Here is a 23,772-nt window from a genome sequence, read left to right as displayed (position 1 = left end):
GAGCTTTAGTTTGATGAAAGTGTCACTGATACCTATTGTAGCTATAGGCAAAATGTGTGTTAGATTCACTGGGATAGGTGTTAGACTTGATTCTTGGTTTTTGGCTTGGGAGAAAAAGTCTTTCCCCCTGAGCTGTAAAGAGGTCAAAAATCTCATCTTAACATCCTGCTTAGCGAGTCCAGAGCCTTTTTCAGATACCATCCACATAGACACACTACCACTTGGGTAAGGGAAGAGCAGAGAGCCTTTCTCAGATCCATAAACTGCTTCAGAGGAAAGTCAGCTCCAAGGTCTGAGTCTAACCTGGTAGCTTCTGGCTTATGTCCTCCCTTCAGACTCCCCATTTACCTTTCAAAGCACAGATCACAGGCAAAGACACAAATATATACACATGCATGTGCACATGTACACACACATGCAATCATGAACACAAGCACACATGCACACAACACCCGTGTGTGGTCAGTCCAGCAGCGTATGGTAAGTATTCATGAAAAGAGGACTCCTCCTTGCCCAATTCACCTATTGCAGATTGTTTCCTTCCAGAGAGGCAGAAAACAGGCTTATAATACGAATTATCACCCTCGCTGCTACTATATTTTTTTCTAAAGTTTCAGGGAAAATAGTACAGGGCCCTAAGTGTGGTTACAAAGTTTTACAAATTGTGGTTGTATTTCAATCCTCAGGATTTATTCCGTAGCTCCCATGCATATTTCAGTTTATCTGGCACACACATAACTGACACGCAACAAAAAGACGCCCCAACAGTGATGAATCCTCATGATGCTCACTATATTCTCTCAAACACTTACATAACCATTTTTTTTTGAGGAAGTCCTCTGAAACACAGTCTTTGCAACACTGATTCGGTGTGAGAAGTCTTCAATCCTTGAGTGTCTTGCAAGGGCTTAGCAGAGTTGGTTCATACTACTGAGCCTGTTCATCAGGATGCATGCCTGCCTCTGCACTTCTGTAATTTATCCACTGCTACTTGTTCTCACAGCAAAGTGACCTTCTAGCCCAGGAAAAGCGACATCCTTCACTTTATTGGATTTCAATTTCAACTGTTTGAATATTTCAATGTATTAAAATTTTCAATAATTTATTATTATTATCATTATTGTTGTTGAAGTTCTTTTTAACTGAGAAAGCCAAAGGTTTTTTGTCAAGAGATCCACCGCTGCTCCAATGGATTGCACATCCCACCTCACCTCTCAGGAGGGCTTTGTTCTGAATTCCAGATGGAACTGAGATGGCGGTATGGGCTGTCAGCTCACTCTCTGGTTAAGTGACTCCCAAATAACAGCCTGTAATGTGGCAACCCAATCTGTGTAAGTTTAAACAAATCCTAATTTAATATCACAAATCTATGAAGATAAAGATTATTGTCCTAGTTCTAAAATCTTTCATGCCTTACATTTTTGGTTCCTTTGCAAAAAGCTGAAACTATAATCAGCAAAAATGACTTGGGCTGACTGCATTAGTCCCATGAGAAGTTTTCCTCAAGGCCACAAAGACCTAAGGTCTTCATGAAAGCTTGGGAATATGACTCTTCCTATACTGTCTTTATATGTATTGAGAAGTTTCTGTGGCCCAATGCCCTTACTCCTGTTCATAGGAAATGTATCTCTGAGGCTCCACTTGAGCCAGTCCAAGTCCATGGTTTATTTCAGATATCATGAACTTTGAATCCTCAAAAGCCTTTGTTCAGTAATGCTACCGGGGCTGATATCAGTCAATATTTTTATAGAATGTGGATGGCTGTGAAGCTGATCTCATTCCCAATACTCCTGCTCAGAAACCCAGAAGATGCTTTCCAGACAGAACAGGCAATGTCAAGCTAGAGCAAGAAGAGCAGAAAGCTTGGCTGTGTTGGGTAGTAATTTTGTTTGATCTCTGTATCAATTTAATTCACTCATTCAGGGATGCTGCACTGAACATGGAGCTTCCCTCCTGCTTACCTGACCTTCATTGTAGGGGCTGTTTTCATTTTCATTTTAACAGCCTTTCTGGCCTTAGCCTGGCTGGCAGAGGGTGATTTACCTAATTACAGATACAACTCCTGTCTGGGATTTCTCTCAGGAATGTTTGTCCCTTCAAACTTGTGCAGGAGTTTAATCACCAAAGTCTTATGTTAATGGTATTAACAGTGGAGCCCTTCCAAAGGGACCAAGTCTGACCAGGTTATTAGGGTGAAGACCCATGACTGAATCCTGGGGGTTTTATACAGAGAGGGATGAAGACCACACACACAGACACACACACACGCACACACATGTGCACACACACAAACACACACACGTATCCATTCCCTCCATGCTATGATGTAGCAGAGGGACACTCACTAGTGCCTGCGCCATGCTGTTTGGACAGCTTATCTAAAACTGAGAGCTAAGTAATCCTCTTTTCTTTACAAAGTAGCCTGCTTCAGGTATCTTATACTGAAAGGCAGACTGATACACTCTCCATGTGTATCATGGCTACAGCTCTCACCAGAAGCCTGGTGGCTATTCTTCTTCTTTGCCCCTCAGAGCATCTGGCAGGTGTCACTAGTGCTTGCCAGCTCTTCTAAATCCTGCCCATGTCACTGCATATGGTCCCCTCATATACTGTCTTCAGTCACCACCCCCTCCCCAGTTGTGCCCTATTTCCTGCTAGACTATGGAGATAGAAGCAGAAATGTGGATTCCAAAGAAGGGTCAGAAGTTGGGTACAGGTGAGTTGAGGGACATCTGCTTCAGGACACCCTGACCTAATCCTGTCTTCACATGGTCTTGGTCAATGTCTTTCCATTACATTTCAGCTCGGGTAAACCCCTATTCTTAAGACCACTGAAACTATAAAACAATTTAAAGTGTTGTATAAAAACACTATAGATGCTGGGTGCCGAGGGCTCACACCTGTAATCCTAGCTACTCAGAAAGCACAGATCATGAGAATTGCAGTTTGAAGCTAGCCTGACCAAACAGTTCACAGGACCCTATCTCGAAAAAATCCATCCCACCACAAAAAAGGACTGGTGGAGTGGATTAAGGTGTAGGCCCTGAGTTCAAACTCCAGTACCACAAAAAAAAAACAACCCACTAAAGACAACGACCATTCTGAGAGAGGGTTTCTGTCTGGCAAGTGAGATTGGAAACAACCTCTCAGTAGCTGAAGGGCATGTTGCATTTTTACTACCATTACACTATCAAATGCAACAGGCCCCTCCGTAGGGCTCCAATAAGATCTAGAATCTGAACTCTGACAGTAATGCATGGAACAAGAGGAGTCATGGAGCCATCTGGGGATGGAGAGAACTTAAAAAGTTAAGAGCTGATTCCCAGCAGGTCATCTAAGCTGTTGCTTTCCTTGGTGACCATACATCTAACCTAACTTGATTTAGGCCCAGAGAGTCACACTGCCACAGGTTTAAGGACGACCCTCCTGCGACACAAGAGGAGCTCAGTGTGGATGTGAAAGGTGCTGCTGCACTTTCTGCCCTAGTCTGAAGGCAGTATTATAAACTGAAACATGACAGGAAATGGCTCAGGTTCAGGAGCACAACAGCCACACTCTACTTGGCTTGGGCTGGTGATACCATTTCCTCACTTTCATGAGCTCTAAAAACTACTTAGAATGCACAGGGAGTAAAATTTTAAGAGGGGAAACGAGTGAAGAAATTATACCCCCTCAGAGACAAAAGGAGACTGTACACTCCATGTCTCCTCTCAGCCAATTTAAACACAGCTTTTTCCCATGCCAGACTTTCTTTGCCAAGAGGTGCTGCCAGATGTCCTAATGAACACAGCCAAACGCAGATTAAAATCTGAGTGTTCATAATGGACATTTTAGATTTCTGCCCTTTGGTTCTGGACTCTGTTTTTCTTTAGCACAGAGTTTTTTGTTTGATTTGTTTTTAATCAACAGTCTAAACCTTCTTGCAAATACTGGTTCCTGAGATTAACACGTCTTATCTCACAAAAGCACACAATTTCTCTGCAGGGTTAAATGAGGTAGAATAGTGAAACTTTCAGATTTACTCTAGTTGAGGATGAGCTAATTCCTAACTTTGTTTGGAAATCTAGGTTACATTTTGCTCAAGTGTGATTTAAATGTTTAAGGAGAATAAAGCAAATGTCTTTTAGAAGATGCCTTATTTGAAAAGATCAGTCAAGTGCAAAAACATCCACTCATTTTAAGTTAGGCAGATATTAGAAAGGAGTGAAGGCAAGTCTGCAGTTAAGACAAATGCTGCTAAATAAATCTTTTCCTGATTAGAATGAAACTATTATAGCAATTTATGGAGACAAAGGGTGGAACGAGTTTTTTTCTCACTCCCTTGTTATTACTGAACCTAAATGGGGCTAACTGGGGGTGACTGGAGATGCAGAAAGGACACAGGATAAACATACAGACAGAAAGTTGGGGCCAGGTGTGTTGGGCACTTGGGTGGAGATGCACAGCAGCCTCCATACTTCTTTTCTCTATTATTCTCCTCATTTACTCTGCTTCTTTTCTCTATATTTATTCTTTAAGGCCTTACTCCTTTATAGTTCTTTAAAACCTTGCTTCTAAAGTCTTTCCTTTAAACCTAGCTTTTAAAGTCTTCTTTTCTGTTCTTTGAAGTCTCTTTCCTTAGATTTGCTCTGTCCCATGTTTTCTCTTAGCTTTTCTTTAGTATACTCTCTCTTAAAGTCTTTGCCACCAGGCTTGCACTATCCCATGTTCTCTCTTTAGCTTTCTTAAAGCCTTTGTGCTCAGACTTGCACTGTCTCATTTTCTCTTTAGCTTTTCTTTAGCTCAGCTTTTCTAAAGCTGATGTATAAAGTTCTCAGTACAGACTTGCATTGTCCCATGTGCTCGCTTTAACTTTCTTAAAGTCTCAGCCTTCAGACTTGCTAGCAATTCCCCTTTAGCAATTCTCCTTCAGCAATTCTTTTCCCTTCAGCAATCCTCCCTTTGATTCATTTTCCCTTCAACAATTCTTCTCCCTTCCAAAGCCTCCCATATCAAAAAGTCAAAAGCCAAAAGCCAACAAGCAAAAGAACCCAAAGCAAAAAGCCCCAATGCCCAAAGCCTCCTGGTCCTCCTTCAGCGAGTCTTTTATATCCAGGGGTAAACAGGGTGGAGCAGCGGTGCTCGGGAGGGGCATGACATTGTAACAAGAGAAACCTGCCTTCCTGCTTCTCTGAATGTAAACAGCTTAGGAGAAGCAGCTGTTCCGCATTTTCCTCTTCTGTGGCCAGGGCTGTGCCAATCTTAGCCTACAAATAAACTTCTTAGGAAAAGTTGAGCTGCATCTTGCCTTGCTAATGTCCAGTTCTCACAGGCTTCTCAAAATCCACTCTCCACAAAAGGGGAAGTCAGAAATTAACTTCATGTCTAGCTTTTGTTCTGAACAAAACCAGAAAGGGCACTAGAAAGCTATGTATTGAAAAAGAAAGTGTTAGAATAGAGAGATGGAAGGAAGCGGTAAGACAAGATATCCTCTAAAGTTCTACTCAACTTATAAAATACTCCTGTGTGCTATAGGAGTGAGACTTGCTGAAGGGTCAATTAAAGTCCCTGGTAAGCTGCAAGTAATAGAAGACAGAAGGAAAACAAAGAACAGAGCATATGCCAGACTGGCTCATTGAAATCTTGTGACAGTATTACAAGGTAGGTGTAAGCACCCCCGTTTTTGTGGGTGAGGAAAAGAAGGCTCCTAGAGCTTCTGATACTTATCTAAGTTGATCCATTCAGTAAGAAGGAAAGGTTTCAACTGAGGTCTGACAGCTTGGCATGGTGATGCACGCCTATAATCCCAATACTCAGAAGGCTTAGGCAGGAGGATCATGAGTTCAAGGCCAGCCTAGGCTACACAAGAAGACCCTGTTACAAAAAATATCAGCAGCAGCAACATCATTAACCAAAACCCCCAAGCAAAACCAAACTGAGATCTGACTTACTCCAAAGCCTGCCTCTTCCCACAGTCCAGGTGGCTCTGGAAGCCAAAGCCGAAGCCAAAGCCAATGCCAAGGGTGGAGAAAAACTTCAGCCCTATACTGCCTTCTGCTTTTGTAGCAGAAACACAGTGACAGCAGATATGATCCTACAACTTGAAGGCAGCCAAGTGAGAGTTGCTGATGTAGTCTAGAAAATCACAACCCTGAGGGCCTCTAACTGAGGGCACTGTTGAATCACTTTGCTCTTCTACAACTTACAGAATATGTGCACACAACATGTGCCCCTGGCCAAGTGTTCTGCTTGAATTTGTGAATGGTGTGAGATGGTCTATCCACTCCTCCTGATACCCAAACTCTAAAAAGCCATATGCATGATGTCCATTGACCACAATGGAACAAGACAATGCATTTAACAGATCTGGGTTACTGAATTATAAGTAAGTATTATCTTTGAGAAGGACTGAGGGGAAGATAATGATTATTTCTGACAAAGAAATCAAATACTGTGATGAAACTGATCTTCTTAGTAAGGAAAGTAAAATACCATTCACAGTCTAATGACCATAAAGATGCAAAGAATAAGATAAGTAGTTCAGTGGACAAAAGCATTCTCAATTTTATATACTGCTCTTGCTCTTTGCTTCTGTCTTCAATATTCAACTGTTTATCTATCAACTGTTTATACATGGGTTTTTCAGAAGTGGAACACTGTGATTATTATATTTGTAACATATCTGTGGCAGTATTCATTCAGGCAGATGAATTGGGAAAATAAAAAGTGGCTGTTGCTCTAAGAGGTATGCATTCACATGTGTTGAGAGGAGAAAGGAGGAGCTTGGAGAAGTACAGCAGAGTCCTCCGTCAGATAACCTGGCTTTGGGGGGAGCTGTATCCTGAGGAGGGTTAGTGATGCCTATGAGAAGCAGGAGAGAAAATGTGAGCAGTAGCTCAGTCTTGTACCTGGAGCCTGTCTGTAGCAGAGTGGGAAAGTGCCTATGGCTCAAGTGCATAGGCCTGGGGTTACACTCAGCTGACAACATGGAGTTGACTGTGACACATGGCACTGTGTTAGCTTGCTATCTCTGTGGGAAAATACCTGAGAATGAACTCTAAGGAAGAAAGGTTTATTTTGGTTCATGATTTCAGGTTTCAGTCTGCAGTTGCTTGGCCCTTTGTGTTTGGGCCTATAGTGAGGTAGCACATCCTGACAGGGAGCATCTGTAGGAGCAAAGTTGCTCACCTCAAGACCACCAGGAGCCAAAAGAGACAAGAAGGGGTCAGGGTCCCAAGATCCCCACCAAGGGCATGCCCCCAATGATATAACTTCTTCCAGTAGATCCTACCTCTTAAATGTTCTACCACCTCCCATTAGTGCTGTAGGCTGACAATCAAGTCTAGTACACATGGGACTTTGGGAACACTCCACAGAATCCAAGGTAAAAACTTTAACTTCATGAGATGGCTTTGTTAGAGAGGCAAAGACAATTCATTATTTTTTCTCTCTGTAAGGGTTAGGTTAGAATCAAGGTGGATATACATACCTGAGTCAAGTCATTAATGAATCTAGCTTTGATGATGTGGAGGAAGCAAGGGATAAAATCAGGTGCATTTTCCTAAGTACTTTTGTTTCTGGGGAATACACATGCCTGGCAGAAGTGGTTTTCTACCCATGGATACTGCTTAAGAACTTCTTGTAAAGGAGACCTCCCCCTGCCAAAGTTCTCCAAAGCTAGAGCCGTCTTTTTGATAAGAGACAAGATGATGTGATTCATTTACCTCCTTGGAATGTCACAAGGAGGTTATATTATGCGGTCTATATTCTAAAATTAATAAGAAGGAGCCATAGAAATGCACATAGTTCCACTCACCTAGGGAAGTTCTAAATATTTTAGGCGGCATTTCCTAAAGACAATAATTCACCTTTATTATCAAGCAAACTGCAGAGTTGTACAAGTGACAAATTTAGTAATCCTTTCCTAACAGCTAAATAAAACAAAAACAAACAGGTGAGATTTACTTTCATAATTAAACTTTTAGAGGAACCTCTATTAAAGTGATTGGATTCTCATTATTTGTCAATATACTCACCCCAAATCAAAACATCTCCTATAATCAAAACGTGCTGCAATGTACTGGACAAGACCCATGTTCCCGCTTCTGAAACGAATGATGATAAAAGCTTGATGGATAACTCTGTTTTCACAGAGGTGGTTAAAAGGCACTTTTCACAAATTACTGACATGACTGAGTAGCATTTTCCCCCTCACCTTTAACTGAGGTTTAAACAGCCTACCTGCCACAGTTTGAAAGGGCAAGGACTAATGGAAAGGATATAAATGAAGACTCTGTATGGTATCAAATACTTGTAATTTTCCAAGTTCAGACATGTACACACCTATTTTCATTGTTTCAAAGCAAGGAAGATGCACATGTAAAAGAGCCAGTTTCCACCACATAGCAAAAACCTAAATCTCTAAAATGTACATCAGAGAGAGCGAGCTTTATATAATATGAGGCTTGACACAATATGAAAGAACTTGAACCAATAATCACTAGGTAGAAGTTACATCTTTCTTGGTAAATGCTTACCAGGTGGTAGGAAAACTGTTTTAGATGGAAAAACAAAGGGCAAATGTGTTTTCTCTACCAGTGCTGCCTTCCAATTATTCTTAAGTGAAGATGCTGGCATAGTGAGGCCCTGGGTCTACACTCAGCAGAAAACTAGTGTTCACCAACCAAAGTCAGCAAAATCAGAAAGAACCGTGGTGCACTGTAATCATAAGAATTTTCCAGGCAATGCCAGGGAGGCTGACATTAATAAAAGTTCTTCCGAATTAATCACATTTTAGTACCAAATGCCAGAGGCCTGGGTTACAAAGCTGACAGAGACAATTTGGCCATTTAAAGTGCCAGGTTCTTTTGTAAATGCTGGTGGCCTCTGGCAATTGAAGCCAGATGGGATACAAAATTTAGAGCAAACCTTAGATGAAATTCTGCCAAAAATGCAACCGTTTATTAGCAGTCACACACTGGCTTATCATGTAGCTCGAGCAAGTCCCTCCTCTGTCTTCCAGGTATCATACCAGAACCTACTGGGAAAGGTGCCCTCTTAGGAGGATGCCATCGTGTGCAAAACAGAACTGTTCACCTTCCACTTGGCAAGGCACAGGTACTCATCTCTTAAATAAACAGTTAAGCAGGTGAAGATAGTTTTTTTTTTTAATTTACCCAACTAAAAGAAAAACTGCATATGGAGAGATCAGTGTGGTGTCACTTTGGTCTTACTTTGGAAACTGACTTTCAATACATAAAGAATCAGCTATTGTAAGGTGATCCTCCCTCCCCAACTATGGCACCTTATAGATGGCCTGGCAGTGTCCCTCTGCCACTGTGATTCTCAGCAGTCACAGTCTCACTGTATGAAATACACATATGCAGTTCTAATGACAGTCCTTACAGACTGAAGAACAAAATGTTCAAGAATCAAGGTCTTATCTTTCAAAAATGATTGGTCTCAAAGGAATCCTCTTCAGGTAGTATTGGTAAAGAGATAATATGGAAATTCTTCTGTCAATGCAATTGTGATTACTTTTGGTTTTGAAGGTTTGAAGAGGTAAGCAGGAATTTAAACATTGCCCAGGAATGGATTCTCAAAGTGTATCTGCCCAGACATCTTCATATACTTGTATCAACAATTCCCAAGGCCTGCTATAATAACACCCACAAGAAGCCGCTGGGAAGGGGTTCTGAATTCAAATTAATTTGAGAAATACCAGTTACTAGGCATATCTTTGGAAATTTATAAGGCTTGGAGCATAATAAAGGGTTTTCTTCGAGTAAAGATAGATGTTTGACTTTTTAAATCCTGTGTTTCTGAAAATACATTTACATATGGAATCTTCATTTAGATTGATCTTATTATTAGCCAGTATGATACTATACCCTATCTGAGAAATGCCGGTATAAACTGTTCCAGCAGAATGAAGTTAAAAAGAAGAGTTTCCACCTTGGGACTTTCTACACTTGTCATAAAACATGATCACCCTATCAACAAAAAAAAAATACTTTTGCTACATCTCAACTACTGCTTTTATACAACTGTCCTTGGTGGAGATGGAACACAGATGATCACCATTTTCTATGTGAAAAATCACTATACACAAGCTTTACTAAGCCAGGGCACCAGTAGGCTAAGTCCTGAGGGAAGGTTTCTTGGCAGGTGAGAGTCATGTTCAGTTCAAACTGAGTTTACAGGAACGATTCTCTTGGAGATGAATGGGTAGAATGAGATGGAGAAAATCAAACTCTTCCAGACAGCTGTTGGGCCTTATTCTACTTTATTCTCAATACTCAGTCTATTGTTTGGAGCCAATGAGTGGCCAATAAATGAAATATCTAATGTTATACTGGTTTTTCCCTCCCAATGCACTGTCCTGTCCTTATATATTTCATATGTATAGATTCTTGTCTCTAAATACTTTGTAACCTTTCAAGATCGTTTCTATGTTTATTACAGAGGCGTAGATGTGCTGCTAGCCACAATGGTTTACGCTTCTTAAATGCCTGATCTCTGCCTATGTGAGACACAGGCGATGAAAGGGACTATCAGATGACTCCCTACAACTCATCTGCCTTACCAAAGTGCTCCTGAAAACCTTCCCTTCCTTAGCAATGATCCTCTTGATAAAGCATGGCCACTGATTACTCACTCTCTCAACAAATATATGTTGTTACCATCTAAAGAGACAGTCTCTTTGGGGCTTGTATTTAAGAGGCAACTACTTAAAGCATTTTGAAATTAATCACCTTTATCTGTTTTTGTATTTTCCAGGTACCATTCTAGGCTCTTCAAAATATATCAGTGAGCAAAACAGACCAAAAAAAAAATTCTCTACCCTTCTAGAGAGGTAGGGGTGAGGGAGAGGAAAGGAACACAGAAAAGAGCAAGCCTGGTAAGGTGAATTTGCAACATCAAGTGAGTAAGAAGGAGCTGCAGTGCTGAGCTCAGTGTTCAGAGCAGGCCTCACTGAGAAGGTCTTGGCGCTGAAGTAAGACTTGAAGAGGACTAAGGAGTCAGCGCCAGTATAATGGAAAAGAGTTCAGGAAGAAACAAGAGAGATAACAGGCTGCGTGCGGGATGGGGCTACAGCACGTTGAACCTTTTAGGCCATTACCAAGGTTATGACTTACAGAGAAGCAAGGAGTCACTGGAAGACTTAAACACAAGAGGGACATACTCTCACATTTTAAAACAATCATTTTAGCCACTCTGTTCAGAACAGACAGGACCACTGGCACTGGGTAGAAGCAGGGAGACCAGTCACAAGACTGTAACAATAATCTAGGTGAGGGAGGATGAGGCTTGTACTGAGTAACAGCAGTGAATGTAAATCTCTGTTTTGATAGTGTGCTACACAAGGTATTTTGATAGACTGTACGTGAGTTTTGAGAGAGAGAAAGAAAAAGGAAACCTGAAGAACTCTGGCTCAGGGGAAGAAAAGAGACTGATGGGGAAATTCAGGAGTTAAGCTTTGGAATGCTGACACACATGTGGAGACACAAAGACACTAGGTACAGATAGCACTTTCACTGAGCAACCCTGGTGGAGTGCCTTGAATACTATTTCATTTATTTTTATTTTATTATAGGGAGAAACAAGTTCTGGAGAACTTAATTGTCAACATTTTGTTGTGTAGTAATGTAGATATGTCAACATTAATGCTCATGTTGAAAATGTGCTTTCTAATACACCCTACTCCCTTAGGGCAAAAGATAACAATAAGGAATTTTAGGTGTTTGTCTAAATTGGGGTGAGTCCCTGTCATGGTTATGTCACTGGTTATCAAACAGGAGACAGCCACCACCTACAGAATCTAGCAATCAGTCCATCTTCTTTGTATTTTCCAATTTAACAAGCACTCCATCAGGTTTTCTATTCAAGGGGCTTTCTATTCCATTTCATTTCATGAAGTATATGGTTTTCTTAGAACCAGATGGAAAAAAGTGTGCTCCTTCAAAATTTTATGTTCTGATGGAAATAGAAAAGACGAAACGACTTGGGGAGTTATGAAAATACCTTTTGACCTTTTTAAGTTTAAAAACAGTCAGTAAAGCTAAGTGGTAATAGGTTGCCTTTATGGAAATAGGAATCATTAAATTAAGAGAATAGCAAGCATTAAAAATTAATGTAATGTCCCGAATTTTTGCTGTAGCATTCACTGCAGGTTGTATTAACTCTTGCTGGGAATCACAAAGTGCATTAATCAAGAGAAAGAATAAAGCTGTTAGCGATGTGTGAGAACTTTTTACTATTATACAACTACCTGATTCTCCCATTGATAAATTCAGTGAGGCTTCCAACTGAGCCATAAACATCAGAGAGGTAGGCAAGTCATTTTCCTATTAAATAGTGTGACTTGTGAAAATGTAATTGCCCTTCGAAGTCAAAGAATAAGACAACTTATTTAATGATGTAGAAAACTCCTGCAGGCCCAGATCAAAAGCTGAGCAAAGAGCTCCAGGTACAAGTGAACTCTATATTACACAGAACACCAGGAAAAAGAATTTGTAAAAGTTTCAGCTCCAGAAGAAGGAGAATAACTTCACAGGTGACATGTTAATCACAGGTAAAAAAGGAAAGCCTTGGGAAGACTGGGCTCGACAATCTCTGGCTTTCAGACAGCCACGGAGCAAAAGGCTACATTTCCAGTACCTGTTCTGTCCCAACACTCACCACAGATGAGGAGAAATCCAGCAACAGCAGCAAAAACAGTAAAAAGATGAAAAGGAGAGAACAAGAGGCAGAATGAATGCACATTTACTTGGCATGCTCAAGGCTCTGGGTTCAACCCCCAGCACATAAACAAAAAATCCTCTCTTTTATCTGTAAGAGGCGCTCAAATTGCTTTTTGCTGAAAAGCACTGGCTCCTTACTTGAGCCCACAAATTAACTGAAAACAGGAAAAGCTTGGCATTTTTGTCTCCATTTTGTATCTGTCTTTGTTCTAAGTCATTCTCTTTAAGTCACTTTACAATCACCCTGTATTCCAAAAAGGACAAAATTGATAATATCTTTATGACAATGAACTGGAGCTACCTGGAGCTGCCACTCTCCCAGTGAGGACAATTATCCCAAGAATCCTCTCAAACAAGAACCAGATTACTCCCTCCAGGTGGATAACTCCCAAAACTGCCTGACTGAGATTGCAGGCTCCACCAGTCACGAACCCACTAGACCAAGACTACTCCACCAGTCACAACTACACCTGTGACCGGGACTGTTTAACTATGCATATCTTTGTCCCCTGCCCCCAGGTCTTTTGTCTATTTAAACCTATAACTCATGTCTGTACCCCAAAGATGGCTAAGGATGGGCTGAGTCCTTACTCTGCCTCTTCCCACAGCATGTCCTGAACCGTGTAATAAACCTCCTTTCTCTGCCTTCACCATGCCTCTTTATTTGGTGTTTAGGGGCAGGTGGCCAGACCTGGCATACAGAATCTCAGGAGTTTGGGCCTTGGTTTGAAAACTCCAGTTTCATATCTGCTTTTGCTAAGCCTTCAAATATCTTTAAAAGATATCCAAAATATTTCTTGAATTTGGCGACTGGTAACTCCAATCTTCATTCATACATACATCATTGATATTTGCCACTATTTTTTTTCTTGACTAACATTCAATTTGAACTAACTAGTTTTTTGTTATATTGGGACTTTCTGTTACATTTGAGCATAATACTGCCTTTCCATATTTAGGTTTTGCCATTAAAAATCTGAAAGTATGTTACTAGCATTAATTCTCTCAAGAATTTAAAGAAGTTCTCTGTGTCCTGAGGTGGTGGTGGTGGTGGCGAGTTAGTTTTCATAAGCTATAGTAACATCACAAATAGATTCTGACTCTGTAAGCATGCCTAGACCTTCAAGTATATAGACTTTATAAAGCTTCCCTTCCTTCCTTTTCCTTCCTCCCTCCCTCCCTCCCTTTTTATATCCAGTGTTTCTACAAAATGAAGGCAGAAGCCCTTCTTGTACTCCTAGAGTTAAGCTGTGATAATCTTGTGATGATGACAATTACAATGACAGACTATGAAAACAGATGACTGGAATTCAGTGCTCCCTCTGTGAGGGTCACTATATGGAGTGTGTCAAGTGCCTTGTCCTGTTCTGACTCACATCATGGTGCAGGAAGGCTTGGTGAGGTAGGGCCTGGCCTTCAGCTCAGGCCAGGGCTCATCACTGCACTCCACAGCTCCCCTCCTCCCGTCTCAGGACTCTTGGCCTAGAACTTGGGGCAGCTCTCCTCACACACACAAACACACACCAGGGCTTCCTCCAACACAGAGGGAACTGACTTCTATTGGTGTGGGTAGTTGTGAATTCAAAGCAAGACTCACAAAACACAAGTCACAGTGCAACATAACACATAACAAAGCAATGACATAAAAGTACACAGTACTGAGGGAACTTTAAATAAGTTCCATTTTAAAATGAGGTGCAAATTCAACTTCTCTATTTCCTAACACTGCTTCAGATGAAAGGGTAAACTCATTTTCAAACTATCATCAGAAAAATGATACAAACAAAAATTTCAGCTTTACAGTCTGGCCCAAAGGGCCAGCCTTGACAATAGCTACTGAGCCAGAAAACTGGGACTCAAGTTGGAGAACAGTGTCACCACATGTAACTAGGGAGCAGGTGGAGAAGACAGCTGAGAGCAGGGACAAGAGGCTAGATCAACGGGCTGGTGAAGCCTGAGACAAAGTTCATCTCACACAATGGCTACTTTCAAGACATTTGGTATCATGGACAGATAGACCACAACAAGACATCAGCAGGGCCTCATCTATCAATAGGTCTAAAGCATGACACACTGGATGGGCTAGAAAGACTGGATGCAGAATATAGCAGGAAGAAGAATTCCATGAATTGAGTTTAGAAAAAGAAAGGTGAGAGTGCTGTTTGCAGACACTGGCAAGTAAAAAGAGACATGTTGGCCAAAAGCAAAAAAATAAATAAGTAGGTACTGGCACAAAGCCATTCATTGTTAAGCATAATCTTCATTCCCCAAGTTCAGTTTTATTTTACCTTTCAGTATATTAAAACATGATGCTTATTTTACCAGGTTTCATAATGGCTCTCCTAGAAGTCAATGATCTAGGTACAATTATAACCTGTTATTTAGCAGAACAAAATACAGAATAATTTCCAGAAATCTGAAATTATGTTTCGGTCAACTGTATGAGCCTATGGTAGGACAATGTTCTACTCCAGGAGTTGGCTAATTTGTGTTACAGTAATAAAGTAGAATAGTTGCTGTGATTGCATGGGCAGCAAAGATTCAAACATTTACTATTGTTTCTTTAAAAAAGCAACAAAGAAGTTTGCCATCCTCTGGTCTACCCTACTATAGTATAGTAATCCTCATACATCCCTTCAAAACCTTTTTGGAATAAGATTAGGATGACAATATGCAAATCATCACTTTTCAAGAGTGGCTTTTGTCTTACCCCCTTGTTGAGATGGTTGGGGGTTTTACTTAAAGAAAGATCTTCAACTGATAATCTCTGATCATCAGGTATCAGCACTTCGGGTGAGTAGGGTGATAGGGGTTATGACATGGACTAGCATGGAGACAAATCAAGACCAAGGATAGGAACAGGTATAAGTGGAAGTCCCTGAAATGAATGTAGCTACCTCCCTAAGTGAGAAACTGCCTTAGCCCCATCCCACCCCATTCCTCCATTTTCACCAAGTTGTCACTGGTGGTCACCTTCACTGGTTGGGTTGCAGCTTCATCCCCATGTGGACTTGAGAATTTGACTTGTTTTTAAGGATTGCAAGTTATAGCCTACAATTTCTATTGATCACAAGGGAAGGATTTGGGAGACAGAGAGTGGATAGGTAGACTGGGACACAATTATGGTCTCTACTAAAAGTGAAACAAATAGAACCCCTCAATACTTAAGAGTGGATGGTGCAGTGGGACCTCTTACTGCCTCATGTCCAGTCTCAAAAGATGTCCATGTCATTGTGGGGCCATGATTAGGAAAGTCAGGTATCATTAATCCCCTTCCTTCTCAGGTTTTCCTTTTACTAGTATGCAAGATTATAAAAGGTGTAAAATCTTGAAATTGCAGGGCATCCTTTAAGAATGTTATAAAGATCCAATACCATATACATTCCTCTTAAATATACTTTAGTGACATTTCCTCTGTAATGCAGTGAAACCACATCAGAGGACATGGGAAGGGAGAACTATAAAGAGCAAGCCCAGCAGCATTAACCCTCCTGAACAATCCAAAGTGGACTGGCTACATTCCTGATATATGTCACTTTTCATTGCAAGTTACCAGCCTGACGTAAAATATGTAAGGGTCATAAAGAAAAGCTCATGTATTTTCCACCTATGATTCTCCTGGGATAAAAACATTCACTGTTCCTAGAAGTCTGGAATAAACACTCTTCATGGCTTAAAAATTCTTCATTTCTACTCCATATACACTTCCATAGAGTGATTATCACAAAGGGTGAGATCAAATTAGCTCACTTCGAAACTTATTGTTAAAAATAACTCAAGCTAGAGCTGGGAGTGGACTGCACACCTATAATTCCAGCACCCAGGAGGGTGAGGCAGGAGGACAATGAGTTCTAGGTCAGCCTGGGCTTCAGGGTTAAACCCTGTCTCAAACAAAACAAAAACAAACACACAAAAAAACACCCCAAAACCAAAAACAAAATCCTCAACTCAGTAATTCATTCTACATTGTTCTCCACATTGTGTTGTTCTATGAGGTAAAATGTACACCAAGGGAATAAGGGTGTGGATGGGAAGAGAAGATGAAGGGAAGGCATAGAACAGGACAAATTCTACTTTTAAATTCTCAGAGATGCTGAGAGACTTGTTTTAACTTGTATGTTAAATAATAAACTCCTCCTTGACATCCTAAAGTTCTTGTTCCATGAAAATAGGACAAGCTAAAAACAATCTCTGAACTCACTTTGGGGTTATTTCTAAAAAAAAGTACCCTGATCTTCCACTCAGTTCTGAACAATATCTCATCAAAGTCAAATACTCCCTTCCTAGCATTGCTGACCCTCAGAAATAGTCCGGCTGGCTGTGGAAGTGGCCAGGGACAGTCTGTCGTCAGTAGTTGTGCCTAACTTAACTTCCTTCTAAAAAGAATGCATTCGTTCTGTTTTCAGTAAGTGTGAAGTATGCAACAACAGGTGCTTAGTGGAGCCCTATGGAGGGTAGGAAGATGGATTGGGGAGATAATATACTTATTGTTTTATTTCTTACATGTGTTAATTTGTAACTTTGTAAACTTTATTATTCAAATGCTAATACAAATGCAAGTAAATATAAATGAAATTTAACAGGATAGCATATACTCAGACCTTCCAGGGCCCTGCTTGATAACAAAGTGGAAAGCAGAAGAAGGGTTTTTATAAACTGGAGAAGAGAAAAGATAACATTTCCCAAAATGATGCAAAAAAAAAAATAAAACCATGGTTAATAAGCAAAAGAAAGATTTGTACATCTTTTAGATCCTTTCTGAACTCTAAAACTACCCTTTTCCTTTAATCCCCATCTTCTATACCTCATAAACACACAGAACAGGTAAGGACCTACATTCATTCACCTAATCTTGTTTCACACCCTCCATGGCCTGACCTTATCTAGAAGAAAACTTGATATATCCACCTGACTGTCCACCAGAGCTGGAGGTCAAGTAGAAAGATGGCAGAGAAAGGGAAGATCATCAAATGTTTAACTATGGAATCCCAATTCTGTGTAGACACACACACATACACACACACTCTCTTACTGCTTTGACACCATCTCACACACACCAGCCCTAGCCTATCCATTCCCAGTCCTATCAGCTTCCTTGCTGTCTATGACTGCTCCAGTGTGTTCCTGCCTTAGGACCTTGCCACTTGTTTTTCATCTACTTGAAACAAAAATCCCCACTCACACTTTCACTTCCTTCATGCCTGTGCCCAATCTCACCTTATCTGTGAGGTTAGTCTTGACCTCTTCAGAGCACTGAACACATAACATAAAATTACAAATTTTATGCATTTAAATGTAAACTTCACAGAGGCAGCACCTTCACTTCATTCATTGCTCTGATCCCAGCAATGAATTCATCCATATGAAGACAATAGAAGAGGAAGAAGTCAGGAGGCTAAAAGTCAGATTCTCCCCTGCATAGAAGCCAAGGTTGGTGTTGCACAATTAAAGGTCAAAGGTGAAAATGAAAGAAGGGCCATACATGATTTTTCAACCTCAATGTATATGCTTACTTATCCACTAACTTTTTTTCACATGTGTTGTACAGTCTTACTATCTCAAAATTTAAGGATGTATGTAGAGATTTAAGATAATTTCAACTCAACACACACAGCTGGAGGTGTGGCTCAAGTGGCAGAGCGCCTACCTAGCAAGAGTGAGGCCCTAAATTCAAACCACAGTACCACACACACACCCCAATAACAAAACAGGACCATTCCCATTCCCATTTTTAGGCATTACCTAGCAAGAGGAGCCAATTTTTAAGACCTGACTCCTGTCTCCCTGTAGTGTGTAAGCAAATCAAGAAAAGAACACAAAAAGATGAGCTAGAAGCCAAACCTCTGTCTCCAACCTCTGAGGGAAAAAAACGTAAAAAATGTAAGTGGCCTCCAAGAATTGCCAGAGGTTCTAGTTAAGTTCTGCAAAGAATTTTCAAGATAAAAGCCACCATGGAAGACCTAAGACATACTATCACTGCAGTGGGAATGCTGTGTTAATTTTTTTACCACAGATTAAAATGACTTTAAAAGCAAATTCCATAAAAGGAAAGGTGAACAGCCTTCCAAGAAGGAAGTTAACATGACACTCTGGGGAGTGCCTGGGCTTGCCTGTGCAGTTCCTACCACCAAGGGGAAAGTTCATGTTTAACACACCTGATTCAGACAGCCTGTGGGCCTCACCACTCTCCTTAATTAGCTGGGATGGAGTCAAGGCTTACTGACATACCAACCCAGGCTCCACTGTATTTGCTTCTGAAGATCAGTTACAAACCATGCACCATGGTCAGATTCCAAAACAAACCTCACACTATTCCAAACATCACACACTGCTATTGAAATTGCGCTTATAGTCTTTAGATAGAGATCACTTAGAAAATACAAGAAAGGTTCTGCATGCCAAAATCCAATTGGACAGAGCAACTAACTTCTTGTCATTTTATTCATTACGTTATATATGCTGAGTGGCAAACACTAACAGGTAGGTAATGAGCATTGAGTGTGGCAAGTTCTTGTGTTAGAAATATGGCAGTAAACATGACAAAAAGCAACATTTCTGTGCTCATGGGCTTATGTTCTAATTGGTGTGAATAGACAAGAAACAAAATACCCAAATCATGTGATATTTTATAAACTGAAAGTATAGTAATGAATAGTTAAAAAGTGAAAGAGAGACAAGGAAGGAGTGGAGAGTGCATTTTAAGTAGAGTAGTTAAGTTAGGCCTTGCTAAGAAAGTGAAATATGAGTTCAAGTTTAAGTAACCAACTGGCAGGACAGAGTTTCTCAAGAGTGTTAGTCATATAATCCTTACTTATATAAAAAGTAAGAAAGGTGATTAAGATGAATACTTTAAAATAAAGCATTTGGGTGAAAACAATCTGTTGGAAAATGGTACAGAGATAACTGGAAAACCTTATGCAAAAAAAGCCAGAGTTGGGCCCCTACTTCAGTCCCTATGCAAAAATTAATTCAAATCGATCAGTGACTTAAATACAAGCTAAAGCCATCAATCTCTTGGAAGAAAACAGTCACAAGTTTTATGGCCTTTGCTTTGGGAATGCAGGCTTAGATTTGACAATAAAGTCAACAACAAAAAAACCAGCACAGATAATCTGAGCTTCATTAAAATTAAAAACTTCTCCATGTTAAAGGACATTATCAAGAATGTGAAAAAGCAACCTACAGGATGAGAGGAAGTATTTGGAAATCAAATATATTTAGGGGCACAATAATCCTGAACATAAAAAGAACTCTGACAACTCAACAACAAAAAGACAACCCAATTAAAAAATGGGCAAAGAACTGAAAAAGAAGATATAATGTCCAATAAGCATGTGAAAATATGTCCAGTGTCACAGTGAGAAGTCGCTTCATATTTATTAGGATGTCTTCAATTAAAATAACAAAAAGTAGGAAGTGTTGCAAGGATGTAGAGAAATAGGACCCCTTGAACACAGCTGATGGGGGTGAGGCATAGCTCAGTTTCTCAAAAAGTTAAAAACAGAACTGCCATATGTCTCAGCAATTCTACTTCTAGTCATATACTCAAAGGAAAGGAAAGTATGTCTCCACAAAGAGAAACCTGTACTCAAATGTGTACAGTAGCATTATTTGCAAAGCTCAAAGGTAGGAAAATGAGACTGTCTGGGAATGATTGGTTTAACAAATTGTGGTACACACATACAATGACATATTAATTCAACCATATAAAGGAATAAGGTAAATCTAAGCGTGGTGGCACACACCTATAATCCTAGTTACTTGAGAGGCAGATGCAGGAGGATAGTTTGAGGCTAGTCTGGAGAAAGTTAGTGGGACCCTAACTTTCAAAAACAGAAACAAAAAAATCCAACAAACAAATACAAAAAACAAAAAATACAAATCAAAAAGGCTGGGGTGCGTGGCTCAAATAGAGGCCTTGGGTTCAATCCCCCACCTCCTAAAAAAGGCAAAAAAAGGAACAATGTATTAGACATGCTTCAACTTTGATGAATTTCAAGAATATTATGCTAAATAAAAGAAGCCAGACATAAAAGGTCATATAATGTATAATTCCTTTCACATAACCTATCCAGAACAGGAAAACTCATAGGAACAGATAGCTGGCTAGAGGCTGTCAGGGGCTGGGGAGGAGGTGGGAGTGATACTTACTCGGTATGCATGGGAGTGAAACGATGATATGTAAAAGTTTTGAAATGAGAAAGAGCTGGCAGTTGCACAATACTATGAATACACTAATTCCTCTAAGCTATACAGTTTAAATGGCTAATTTTATGTTATGTGACTTTCACCTTAATTTTTAAAAAAAGCAGGTGCTTTAATCAATCAAAATTGTTGCACCAAATTTTGGGGATCAGATCTTCTATTTTTCATTTAAAGTTCAGTTCTGTGTTCATTGCAGTGTTTAACCTACTTGTAACACTCTAATCATTTTTTATAGCTTTAGAACAGTTCAGTTCACATACTATATTATTAACCCATTTTAAGTGTTTGCTTTGGTGAATTTGATAAAGGTATGGAGTCCAGCAAACACCACAGTCATTTTTTTAAAAATGTACACACCCCAAGTCCTTTCAAGTCTTATGATCACTACCTCTATACATTTTCTGTGATTATAATTCTATGTTTTATAGAATTTTGTATCAATGGAATCACTTAGTATTGTTGAACCAGACTATGTAAGCATAGGAAGAAATTATTTAATAATGATTGTAATTTTTACATACAACCAAGGATAGGAGGAGGACCCAAGGTGTGTTCCACCAAGTGACAAAGGAGGGGAAACTCTTAAGGAATCAAGCAGAGAGGTAGTCTTCTTCTTGTGTCATTTGTTTTGCAGCTTTTTGGATTGGTTGACACGTAGCTCTGAGATAGAAAGGCTGCCAGGTTGTTTCAGGCAGTTGGCAGAATGTCTCCAGAGAGTCAGGGAATTATTTAATCACGCACATTCAGCCAGCTTTATTTTTCAAAGTGACAGTCAGAGACAAGATGGAGTCTGGCTTTATGCAAATTCCACAGTATACGGTCTTACATGACTGGCTTTGTTGACTTAGCACAGTGTGTTTGAGGTTTATCCATGTGGTTTTATCTATCAGTAGTTTTTTTTTTAATTTCTAAGTAATTTATCACATTGGCTGTGTATTTGTAAGTTCAGATCATTAGATTTTTTCCATATTCAGCTATTGTTAAGAAAGCCACTATGAATATTCACATGTAAGACTTTTGTATGGGCGTATGCTTTCATTTCTTTTTAGTAGACACTGATGGGTAGAATTGCTTAAATCTGTATTTAACTTTTTAAGAAACTGCCAGTGTTTCCCAAATTGGCAGAATCATATATTGTTCCCACTCCTACAAGAGTTCCAGTAGCTCCATACTGGCCCACACTCTGTATTGAGAATCTTTTTCCTGACAATCATTCTAGCAGCATCTCCTCGTGGCTTTCATTTTAATTTCACTGAAGACTAATGACAGTGAGCATCTTTTCATATATTTATCAACCTCTGAATATCTTCTTTTGTGAAGAATCTCGTAGGAGCAGTAAAACTCGACCTCCTTCATTTTCTTAGGGTCCACCTAGGTCTAAGAATTAAATTGGCAGATTAACAGGAAAAAGCATAACAAAGGTTGATGTGCCCCAGAAGCCCAAAGAAACAATCAGAGCCTGTTACTTAAATACCAGATTGGAGAAAGAATAGTAAACTAATGTGACTAAATTAGGTGAAGAGGCTTAAATGATAAAGAATTATTTTAACAAAAATTAAACAGAATTATCTTGGTCTTTTTGTTCTTGGAAATAAGGGTGTTGCTTTTCCTTGTGGTATACAAAGATTGTCTTCTCATGGGAATTTTATCTTCTGCTATTAGGAAGTAGGATGAACGTCAAAGAAATCTTTTTGCATGTGTTATTTTTGAAGTACTTTTACCTTAAACAGTCGACCCGCCAGAATAGTGTATTTTAACCCCCTCAGTCTACTTGAATCCTTTGCTCATTTTTACTGGTTTTTTTTTTTTTTTTTTTTTTTTTTGGTTTTAAGAGTACTTTAACCATTCCAGATACAAGTCCTTTGTAGATAAATGTCTTCATTTGAGAAACACAATAATTTGATGAGCAAAATTATTAATTTTTATGCTGTCCAATTTGTTAGCTTTTCTTTTTATAGTTTCTACTTTACATGTGCTAAGAAATCTTTTCTTAATCCAAATCACACAGATTTTCTCCTGTTTTCGTTTGGAATTCTGGTTTTATTTAGTTCATTTGTTTAGGACTATAATCCACTTGGAATTAATTTCTGTGTACAGTATGAGATAAAGGTTAATATTTATAATTTTTATTACAGATATTCAGATATTTCAGCACCTTTTATTAAAGATTATCCTTTTTCCATTTAAGTATCTCAGCAGTTATTAAAAGTATCAATTGAACATATGAATGTGGGTTTATCTCTGGAATTTCATTTCTGTTCCATTTCCTATTGATTTTTTTTCCACTGAGTTTGGGTGACACTCTCTTGTCCAGGAATCTTTGGTTAAAAACTAGGCATTGTACATCCTACATTGTAGTGACTCTGCATTCTCTTTTATTCTTCTGAAATTATTGGTTTTATTAATACACTTCATGAACTTACCAGGATTCAAACTGGAAAACCTGTTTCTCTGCTGAGTGCTGAAGTTTTTGCTCAGATTTTTTTTTTTTTTTGTCTTTTTTCTTTTTGTTTTTGCTTGTTTTTGGTTCAGCCTGGCTTCGTGATTAGTCAATGATTTGGACAGAGGTTATTCAGACAACGCAAATCAATGAAGCATCTACCCTCCACTACCCAACCTGTGCATGGGTTGAAGAATTCATTCAAACTTGCAGCAAATTAGTAAGTCTCTCCAGCTTAGTGAGATGCCCCAACTTTTAATTCTGTGTGCCCCCTTGGGCGGTCCATGTGCATGTGTTGTTTAACACAAAGAGTACATCATCTGGGTCCTCCACAGCTTTCTGTTTTAAAAAATTTTGTTTAAATGTCTCACTGCTCTGCTTTTCTTCCAAACCAAAACTCCTACT

At 39.6% G+C, this 23,772-nt stretch overlaps 1 protein-coding gene across 3 annotated transcripts in view; it reads right to left on the bottom strand.

The window, feature by feature from the left end:
- Tmtc1 (transmembrane O-mannosyltransferase targeting cadherins 1) overlaps positions 1–23,772 on the bottom strand; it is a 253,495-nt gene that overhangs the window by 107,774 nt on the left and 121,949 nt on the right. The window lies entirely within an intron of this gene.

This window comes from Castor canadensis, chromosome 8, assembly GCF_047511655.1.
Source record: "Castor canadensis chromosome 8, mCasCan1.hap1v2, whole genome shotgun sequence".
NCBI lineage: Eukaryota > Metazoa > Chordata > Mammalia > Rodentia > Castoridae > Castor > Castor canadensis.
The sequence above is the reverse complement of the archived record's forward strand: the minus strand, read 5'-3'. Positions and strand labels throughout refer to the sequence as shown.